At 38.5% G+C, this 9,508-nt stretch overlaps 1 long non-coding RNA gene across 1 annotated transcript; it reads right to left on the minus strand.

Moving 5' to 3' along the window:
* Positions 1-6,343: 6,343 nt before the first annotated feature.
* On the minus strand, positions 6,344-8,751 carry LOC128281378 (uncharacterized). Its single transcript, XR_008271583.1, has 3 exons — positions 8,632-8,751; positions 8,088-8,171; positions 6,344-6,699 (listed from the first exon to the last, which is right to left on the minus strand). It is a non-coding gene; the product is annotated as an uncharacterized LOC128281378 (long non-coding RNA).
* Positions 8,752-9,508: the final 757 nt, after the last annotated feature.

Here is a 9,508-nt window from a genome sequence, read left to right on the forward strand (position 1 = left end):
TAATAGACACCATCCAGGCGAGTGTTGGAGGGCTACTGGAGCTTGCCTTAGATGTGAGTCTACTGAGCATCGCGTTAAGGATTGCCCATTGAGAGTTAATCAAATGCAAACTCCGGTTAATGAGACTGCACAGCCACCGAGAGTAGTTCAGTAGCCACTTAGGGGCCGTGGTCAGGCTAGGGGTGGTAACGGCATGAGTCAAAAATAGAGAGCATCAGGCAGAGGTGCTGAACCGACTGGGGCGAGACAGCCTACATTAGTTTATGCTGCACTCTACCGTGAGGACCGAGATGCTCCGGACGTCATCACGGGTACGTTCTTAATTTTTAATGTACCTTATTTGTCATTGATAGATATAGGCTCTACACATTCATATGTAGCTAGTACTGTGTTTGAGATTTTAGGGATTCTAGTCGAGAATACTGATAGTGAGTTGACTGTGATAAGTCATTTGGGGCAGTCTATTTGAGTGGATAAGTTGTATAGAGATGTTTCACTAGAGGTTCAAGGGACAGTGCTTTTTGCAGATTTAATGGAGCTTCTATTTGGGGAGTTTGTGACAGCCCAAAATTGACCCTAGTCGGAAGGTGGTCTCGGGACCACAAAACCGAGGCATAAAAATAATTAAAAATTTATTTTGATGCCTATAATATGTGTGTGCTCATGTATGACATTTTATGATGATTGATTTAGTGTTATAAGGGTGAATTCCACAAGAAAGGACTTAGTAATGAACTTTGAAAGTATGATAGGAAATGTGTGATGACTAATTAAAGCATGCATGCAAAATAATGGACTTGCATGTCAAATTCCCCCTTTATAGGTGGTGGCCGGCCATGACAAGGGAGGATGGGCTAAACATGTCATGAAACATGTTTTGTTGGTGCATTAGGGTGAAATAATAAACAAAGGTGTATGGGTGATAAAAAATGAAAAAAAAATGTGGGTGAGTGTGGTAATCCCCCATTGCCGTGAGTTGTAGAGAAGGAAAGAAAAAATTTTGTTCATCCTTTCTTTGAGCCAAAACTAAGGAAGAAGGAGGATTTTTGCTTCATGCTTGGTTTGGAAGAGATCTAGAAGGAGATTTGGCTAAGTTTGCATCAAGATTAAGGTATGTATGAGGTTGTGTTAGGAGTTTCATGCATGTTTTGGTTGCTAACTTGATGTGCATGTTAGCCATGGCTCAAATCTTTGTTAAGCCATGGAAATGGTATTTGGCCAAAGTTGTTATGGTGATAAAGCCATTGCATGCTAAGTGTGAAGCTTGATGATGATGCATGCAATGATGGATTGTCTACTCTTGAGTAAGATTTTGAGCTTTCTTTTGTTTTATCATGATTGAAGTTGAAAAGGAGCATGATTGTCATATTCGCCATGATGCATTCATGAGCATGGTTCATGCTTCTTGCATGTTGTTAAAATTTGTGTTTTGGATGGCTATGGACACCTTGAAATTCGCCATGCTCATATATGTATATATATGTTTGCACATGATGTTTTGGTTATGAAGGAAGTGATGAATAAGTTTGTTTAAAGAAGAAGATGTTGAAGAATAATTGTGAAATTGTAAGCACATTCGGCCTAGCACACATATGAGTGCTTGATGCTATATTGTAAGTTTTGAGCTACAATATGCAAAGCATTAACTAGTAAAATGCATGCTGTTTTTGTGTGGTATTAAGTGCATAATTGGCCTCAACATGGACAAGTATATTCGGCCTTGGGTAGCCTATTGAAGGCCTTAGCTTTTCCTTGATGCTCGAATAAATTGTATTGAATTGCTTGATGTAGTATAAAATGTGCATGACCATTGTGTATTCAAGCTAAAGGGTGGCCATATGACCATTTAAATTCCTTGTCATATTCGGCCATAAGCTAGCACAATGAGGTTTTGATAAGTTGAATTTGTTTGAATTAGCTCAAGAGCTAAGAGGGCCACAATTGGACAAGGGGAAGGAAAAAGTAATCGAATAGCCGTAAAAGCCGTTCGACAACATCCGAGGTAAGTCCTCAAGAAGTGACCTTACTTGAATTATGTGGAATGAAATATGGATGTATTGATTATTGATTTATGTGTGTATGAGTATTGAATGATACCCGAGCTAAGTCCCGGCGATTATGTTAGTGATTATAATTGTGTTTGAGCCTTAGTAACGAAAATAAATATGTATGTCCAATGATTATTGATGTATGTGTGCATGAGAAATTGAATGACATCCGGGCTAAGCCCGAAGACAATTATGCTGGAAATTATAACCGGGTTAAGACCCAAGGCAATTGTGCTAGTGGCTACATCCGGCTAAGACCGAAGGCATTCGTGCGAGTCATTCTATCCGGCTAAGACCAAGGCATTTGTGCAAATCGTGATATCCGGGTTAAGTCCGTGAGGCCTTGGTGCGGGTTACCATAACCGGGCTATGTCCCAAGGCGATTGATCGAGTAGCGACATCCGGTTAAACTCGAAGGTATGTGATTTGAAAATTATAAGCTTGCTGGAAAATTTCAGCTAATGCACTTGTGAAATTTCCCAATGACAAGGTAAGTGCGGTGTGTGCTTTATGCGCTAGGAGTAAGAGCGTGTGAATATCCGCTCCTATGATGGAACGAGTTATCGGCCTTAATGAAGCCGTTATTTGTGTATGAACATAAGAGTTGGGATGGTGAAGTAAGTATGATTATGTGAATGTGCATTAATGAAATGATGCATTTAACTATGTGAATGTATTGCTGTAATTAGAGTTGATTATATTCCTTGAGACTTACTAAGCATAAAAATGCTTACTCATTGCTTTGGCTCTCGGTTTTCTAGATTTCGCTCGATAGCAATCGGATTCGGGATCGTTGAAGTCGAAGTCATCCACACTATCAAGCCCCCATTTTGGTATAAATTCTTGGTTGAACTTGAAATGGCATGTATAGGACTACCCTTGTTGGTTTAAATATGTTATGATGTATATGTGTACGGCCATGCGAAAATGGCTCGTAATAGTGAAGTATCAACTTAAACTATTTGCGGTTTGTATATATATATATGGTGTCATGATGTGACTATGAATTGGAAATGGGAATGTTGGTCACATGATCAGCCATTGGCATGGTTAAAATGATCATATGTGGACCTATGTAAGGCAAGACTAGTTGGTTCATGGAGACTACAAAATAGGTAAGACCTACCTTAAAACAGATGCTGCCAGCTGCAGTAACGTGAATGTGAAAAATCACCAAAATTTGTAGGAATGGTATTAAATAGTGAATCAGCTATGTAAATGAACATTGATGAGTCTATTTTCATATGGAAGAAACGAAATGGTCATAGGAGTTACATGTTAAGAGATATTAAAGCTATTGTGAGACAGGGCCAGAACGGTTTCTGGGTTCCCTGTCGCAACTTTAAAAATTTACTATAAATTATCCAGAAATAATTAGGAGACATACCTTATATGTACAGATTCCATTTTGAGTCTAGTTTCATTAGAAACAAACCGAACCAGCATTAAAGCCCTGTACAGAGAGATATTCAAGTTATACCGCGCGAAGGTCAGAGCAGTCGATCCCTGTAACATGGGTGACTTTAACTAATAAACTGTACCAATTGGCCCAACCAAAAATTCTAGAAATAAATCCATGGATGGATATATGAGTCTAAATTCAGGGAAAATTTACGAAACCAGTTTCCGAGTTTTGAAACTCGAGATATGATTTTTAAGGCGACAGTCACGCAGTTTTTCCAGCCTGACTGGAAATGTCCAATGGATGGGCAAAACAAGTGAACTTGGCTTGCTAACCCCTCGTGTCCGACACCGGCGATGGTCTCGGGTTCGGGGTGTTACAGAGTTTGATTTAATTCTGGGCATGGGCTGGTTAGTCAAACATCGAATGAATCTGAGTTGTGCTACGAAAAGGGTTGTTTTGAGGACTGAGGGGGATAATGAGGTGGTCATGATTGGGGAACACTGAGACTATTTGACTAATGTGATATCTGCATTGAGGGTAGAGAAGTTACTAAAGAAAGGGTATGAGGAATTCTTGGCTTACATCAGTGTTACTGGTTCTGTGGACTCTTCGGTTAAGGACATCCAAACTGTAAGGGACTTTCCAGATGTTTTTCCAGAGGAATTACTGGGATTGCCTCTGAGTTGTGAGGTAGAATTTGGTATCGAGTTGATTCCTGGTACGACTTTGGTGTCTATCATCCCTTATCGAATGGCACCGAAAGAGCTAACAAAACTTAAGGCTCAAATCCAAGAACTGTTAGATCGTGGGTTTATTCGTCCCAGTGTGTCTCCGTGGGGAGCACCTATTTTGTTTGTAAAGAAGAAGGACGGTACTATGAGAATGTGTATCGACTAACGTCAGTTGAACAAGTTGACGATCAAGAATAAATACCCACTTCCAAGGATAGACGACTTATTCGATCAGTTTAGAGGAGCGTCAGTGTTCTCTAAGATTCATTTGCAATCGGGTTACCATCAGTTGAGAGTAAAAGAGGCCGATGTGCATAAGACGACATTTAGGACTTGTTATGGACATTACGAGTTCCTAGTTATGCCCTTTGGGTTAACAAATGCACCAGCAATATCCATGGACTTGATGAACCGAATATTTCAGCCCTACTTAGATCAGTTCGTGGTGGTGTTCATCAACTACATCTTGGTGTATTCTAAGTCAGAGGACGAGCACGATGAGCATCTCAGGGTAGTTTTGCAAACTCTGTGAGAGAAACAGTTGTTTAAGAAGTTCACGAAATATGAGTTATGGCTCCGAGAGGTAACCTTTTTGGGGCATGTGGTTTCTGCTGAGGGGATTCATGTGGATCCTCGTAAGATTAAGGCTGTGTTGAGTAAATAGCCGAAGAATGTGCCAGAAATTCGCAGCTTTCTAGGGATGGCAGGATATTATCGACGATTCATAGAGGGGTTCTCTTTGATCGCAACTCTTATGACTAAGCTTCTGCATAAAGGAGTTCTTTTAGTGTGGACTGATGCACAGAAGGAGGGCTTTGAGAAGCTCAAGACTGTGTTAACTCAGGCACCTGTTCTGATTCAACCTGAACCCAGTAGGGACTTTGTGGTATACAGTGATGCGTCACATGTGGGTTTGGGTTGTGTTCTGATGGAAGACGGTAAAGTTGTTGCTTCTGAATCTCGTCAGCTCAAGACTTACGAAGCTAATTATCTGACTCACGATTTGGAATTGGCAGCAGTAGTCTTTGCTCTTAAGATCTAGAGCACTATCTGTACGGTGAGAAGTGTACCATCTACACTGATCACAAGACCTTCAAATATCTCCTTACTTAGAAAGAGTTAAACCTTAGGCAGTGTCAGTGGGTTGAACTACTTAAAGATTATGACTGCAGTATTGAGTATCATCCTGGTAAGACCAATGTGGTGGCTGATGTGTTAAGCCGTAGGGTTATGACCGGTTTGAGAGCGATGTTCGCTTGACTCAGTTTATTCGAAGATGGGAGTCTCTTGGCTGAGCTGCAAGTAAGACCAACATGGATTGATCAAATCAGGGATAAACAGATGGGAGATAAGTCTCTTGAGTTGAGGTTCCGTCAGGTTGAAAGTAGAGATACTATAGATTTTGGGATTAATGAGGATAGGGTACTGTGTTTCTGAGGACAGATCTGCGTACTAAATGATGATGACTTAAGATAGTCGATTCTGAGGGAGGTGCATACTAGCCCTTATGCTATGCATCCCGGTGGGAACAAGAAATACTGATATCTTCGAGAGTTGTACTAGTGGCCAGGGTTGAAACATGAAGTTACCGACTTTGTTGGTCGCTGTTTGACTTGTTAGCAAGTTAAGGCTGAGCATCAGTTACCTTTGGGGTTGCTGCAGCCGGTTAAGATACCGATGTGGAAATGGGAGCGAGTAATGATGGACTTCATTAGTGGGTTTCCCCTAACACCCACTAAAAGGGATTCTGTTTGGGTCATCGTGGATCGATTGACCAAGACCGCACATTTCATTCCTATTAGAATAGACTTCTCCCTACAGAAATTGGCCAAACTTTACATTTCTAAGATAGTGAGGCTACATGGGGTACCTATCTCAATCATTTCTGATAGGGATCCTCGTTTTATGTTGTAACACCCCTCGCCCGTATCCGACGCCTGGACGGGGTTCGAGGTGCTACCTGACTTTTACTAACACTTCCATACTAAACAGAGCCATGAAATCTCAAATAATTAAAAACTTTTCTTTTCTCATGCAATCTTTACAATAAGTTTTTCTTTCATCTTTACCATATTAATGCTATAGCTATCAACATGTCATCGAACCTCATGTCCATCACAAAGCATGCATAATCATATCCATAAACCATTCATGAAGCATTATTAACTATTTACCAATCACTTAATCCTGCATTAGTTATTAGCTCATCAATGAATCTCAATTCAATCTCTAGGCATACATGTTGTAAGCCACATCACAAGAGATAATAACATACATGCATAAGAATAATCATATGGGCCCATAATGATATTAGCCGACATAGGCCAATTTACATGACTAATACTACCTTAATAACAAGCCAATGCCTTTGGCTAAATCATAATATTACATACTCACATTAAAACCCTATACATGCCATAGACTAGAATCACTTGAGTTTACTTACGCCGATAGCGTTAACTCGACAGTGTGATAATATCTCTGACGGCCTCCAACCGGAGCTAACCTGGAAACTCTAGAAAACATGGGAAAGAAGGGGGGTAAGCTTTCGCTTAGTAAGTTCATATGAAAACAATAAGCAACTTACTAACTTGTTTTATCAATGTTTACAACATATTCTCAAGTTCACTGCAAGCTGTCTTCCTGAGCAACAGTCACTAAATTATTTATATCTGGAGCTACAAAACTCCAAATTAAGTTCCGTTAATTTTCCCTGAAACTAGACTCATTTATATTTCTTTCATAAAATTTCCAGAATTTTTGACATAGCCAATTAGTACAGTTTATTCCTCAAGTTTGCTCCTGATTCACTGTCTGACAGTTTCAACCCTTCTTCACTAAAGTTAAATTATTTCATAGTACAGGATTTGAATAATGTTCTCGTCTATTTCTCTTGAAACTAGACTCATATGAATACTTACTAATTTTTTTCTAGAATTTTTGGTCAAGCCATTTAGTACAGTTTATTAGTTAAAGTCTCCCCTATTTCAGGGTATGACCACTCTGACCCCTGTGCACTACGAACCAAATTTCTCCCTGTACAGAATTCCAATGACTTTTCCGTTTGTTTCACTTAAAAATAGACTCAATAAGGAATCCATGCATGTAAGGTATGACTCTTAATAATTTTTTTACAATTTATGATGAATTTCTAAATTCAAAATAGGGGATCTCGAATTTATTCAGACCCTGTTTTACAAGAATTCAAATATCACACAATATAAAATTATTTTTCTTCCCCTGTTTCTTTCATTGAAAATAGACTCATTAAGCTTTAATCCCATATTTTATTCTGCCTCTAACTCATTTTCCACTATTTTTAGTGTATTTTCAAAGTTACACTACTGCAGTAACTCAAATCTGTCAAGGCTAAGTTACTCATTCATGATCATTGTTCACAAAATTAATACAACATCATTTCATCCATCATGGTAAGAACACATATTATGCATCATAGATTATCACATATCAAGGCATTCTCATAGGCTTAATATACATACTAGCACAACTCGTAACATAACTCAAGTGTATACTCACAAATGACTTACCTCATTGGGACCATCATCAACTCTTTCCTTGGATTACCCGTTGAACACTTGGAATACAAATTGGATACTCGGAAAAGCCTTTGCACATAAGTGCCTCAATTGTAGCTAAAGCTACCTCATATCTCATGACATTTCAATGCTCACTCTCGAGCTAGTCATCTAGACTCATAATTCCTAGTGACATGTCACTCGTATTCTATTCTATTCCTAAGGTTCAAACGAGATTTTTCCTCGTCTATTAAGGCTTTGTCTTATCATATTTCTATTAATCACATACACTTAATATCTGTACAATTCATGTAATGATAACATTTAAATACATGTATAGCATGGTATTGTTTACATACAAACTTACCTCGATACCACAAAGGTGAAAAGGACATAATCATCCCTTAATCGATTTCTTTCCGTTCTAGGTCCAAATCTCGATTTCCTTGATCTATAATATCACATTTAGCCTACCAATCAGTCACAATATTCATATGGGTCTAAAAATCATATTTTTACAAATTTTCATTTTGACCCCTAAACTTTTGTATATTTGCACTTTTGCCCCAATGCTCGTAAAATAATTTTTATCACATTTCTTTACTCCTTGAGTCTAGATGAACCATTTTCATAACTATAGCAACTCATAATTTCAACTATTTTACACATTACAACTTAGCAATCTAGCCCTTTTTTAAGGTGTTTTCATGCAATTTCTTTCACAAAAGTTGTTTATTAGACAAATAGGACTCATAATCTTCCATAAAAACACAGCAAACAACACATTTACTCTCATGGGAAAAACCTAAACTCTTCATCGTTTTGCAAAATAGTCCCCTCTTATGAAAGCTCATGCTTTAGGGGTTCCAAAAATGTAAAAATCATCAAGCAAAGACATTAAAATCACTTACAAGCAAGGGAAATATGTTGCTGAAATTTTCCAGCTTCAAAGCCCTTTCTTTGCTGCATATTTCGGTGAAGGAGAAGAGAAAAATGATAGCTTTTTCTTTTTGATTTGTTAATAATAAAACTAGTTAAAATTGGTGACCAAATTTCACCTAATTTTGACTTTTCAAAAATTTTGTCTCCCATGGCCGGCCATCACACTTTCAATGGCCTAATTTCACTTTAAATACCCCAATTTAAGATACAAGGCAATTTAACACCTTTAGGTATTAAAACACAACTTTTACCTTTTACGCGATTTAGTCCTTTTTGAAATTGGACTAGAAATTGCTAAAATTAACTTACCAAAATTTACATGCACTTATAAAATTATATTATAACACATAAAATAATACTAAAATAATTTTCTCTAGCCTTGAAATAGTGGTCCCGAAACCACTGTTTCGACTAGGCCTAAAATCGGGCTGTTACATACGTCTCGATTCTGGTAGTAGCTTCATGAAGCTTTGGGTTCGAGATTAGACTTTAGTACTGCTTTCCATCCTCAGATCGATGGTCAGTCAGAGAGAATGATTTAGATACTGGAAGACATGTTGAGGGGTTGCAGTATAGATTTTCGAAGCAGTTGGGTGGAGTACTTTCTATTAGGAAAGTTCACTTACAACAACAACTATCAGTCTAGCATACAGATGGCACCTTACGAGGCACTGTATGGTCGTAAGTGTCACACTCTCATATGCTGGACTGAGTTGGGTGAGCGACGTGTTCTGGGTCTGGAGTTGGTATCGGAGACTGAGGATAAAGTCCGCTTGATTCGAGATAGACTGAAAGTGATTTCTGATAGACAGAAGTCCTATGCTGATTTGAAGAATAAGGACATCG

Source organism: Gossypium arboreum, chromosome 10, assembly GCF_025698485.1.
Source record: "Gossypium arboreum isolate Shixiya-1 chromosome 10, ASM2569848v2, whole genome shotgun sequence".
Taxonomy (NCBI): Eukaryota; Viridiplantae; Streptophyta; class Magnoliopsida; order Malvales; family Malvaceae; genus Gossypium; species Gossypium arboreum.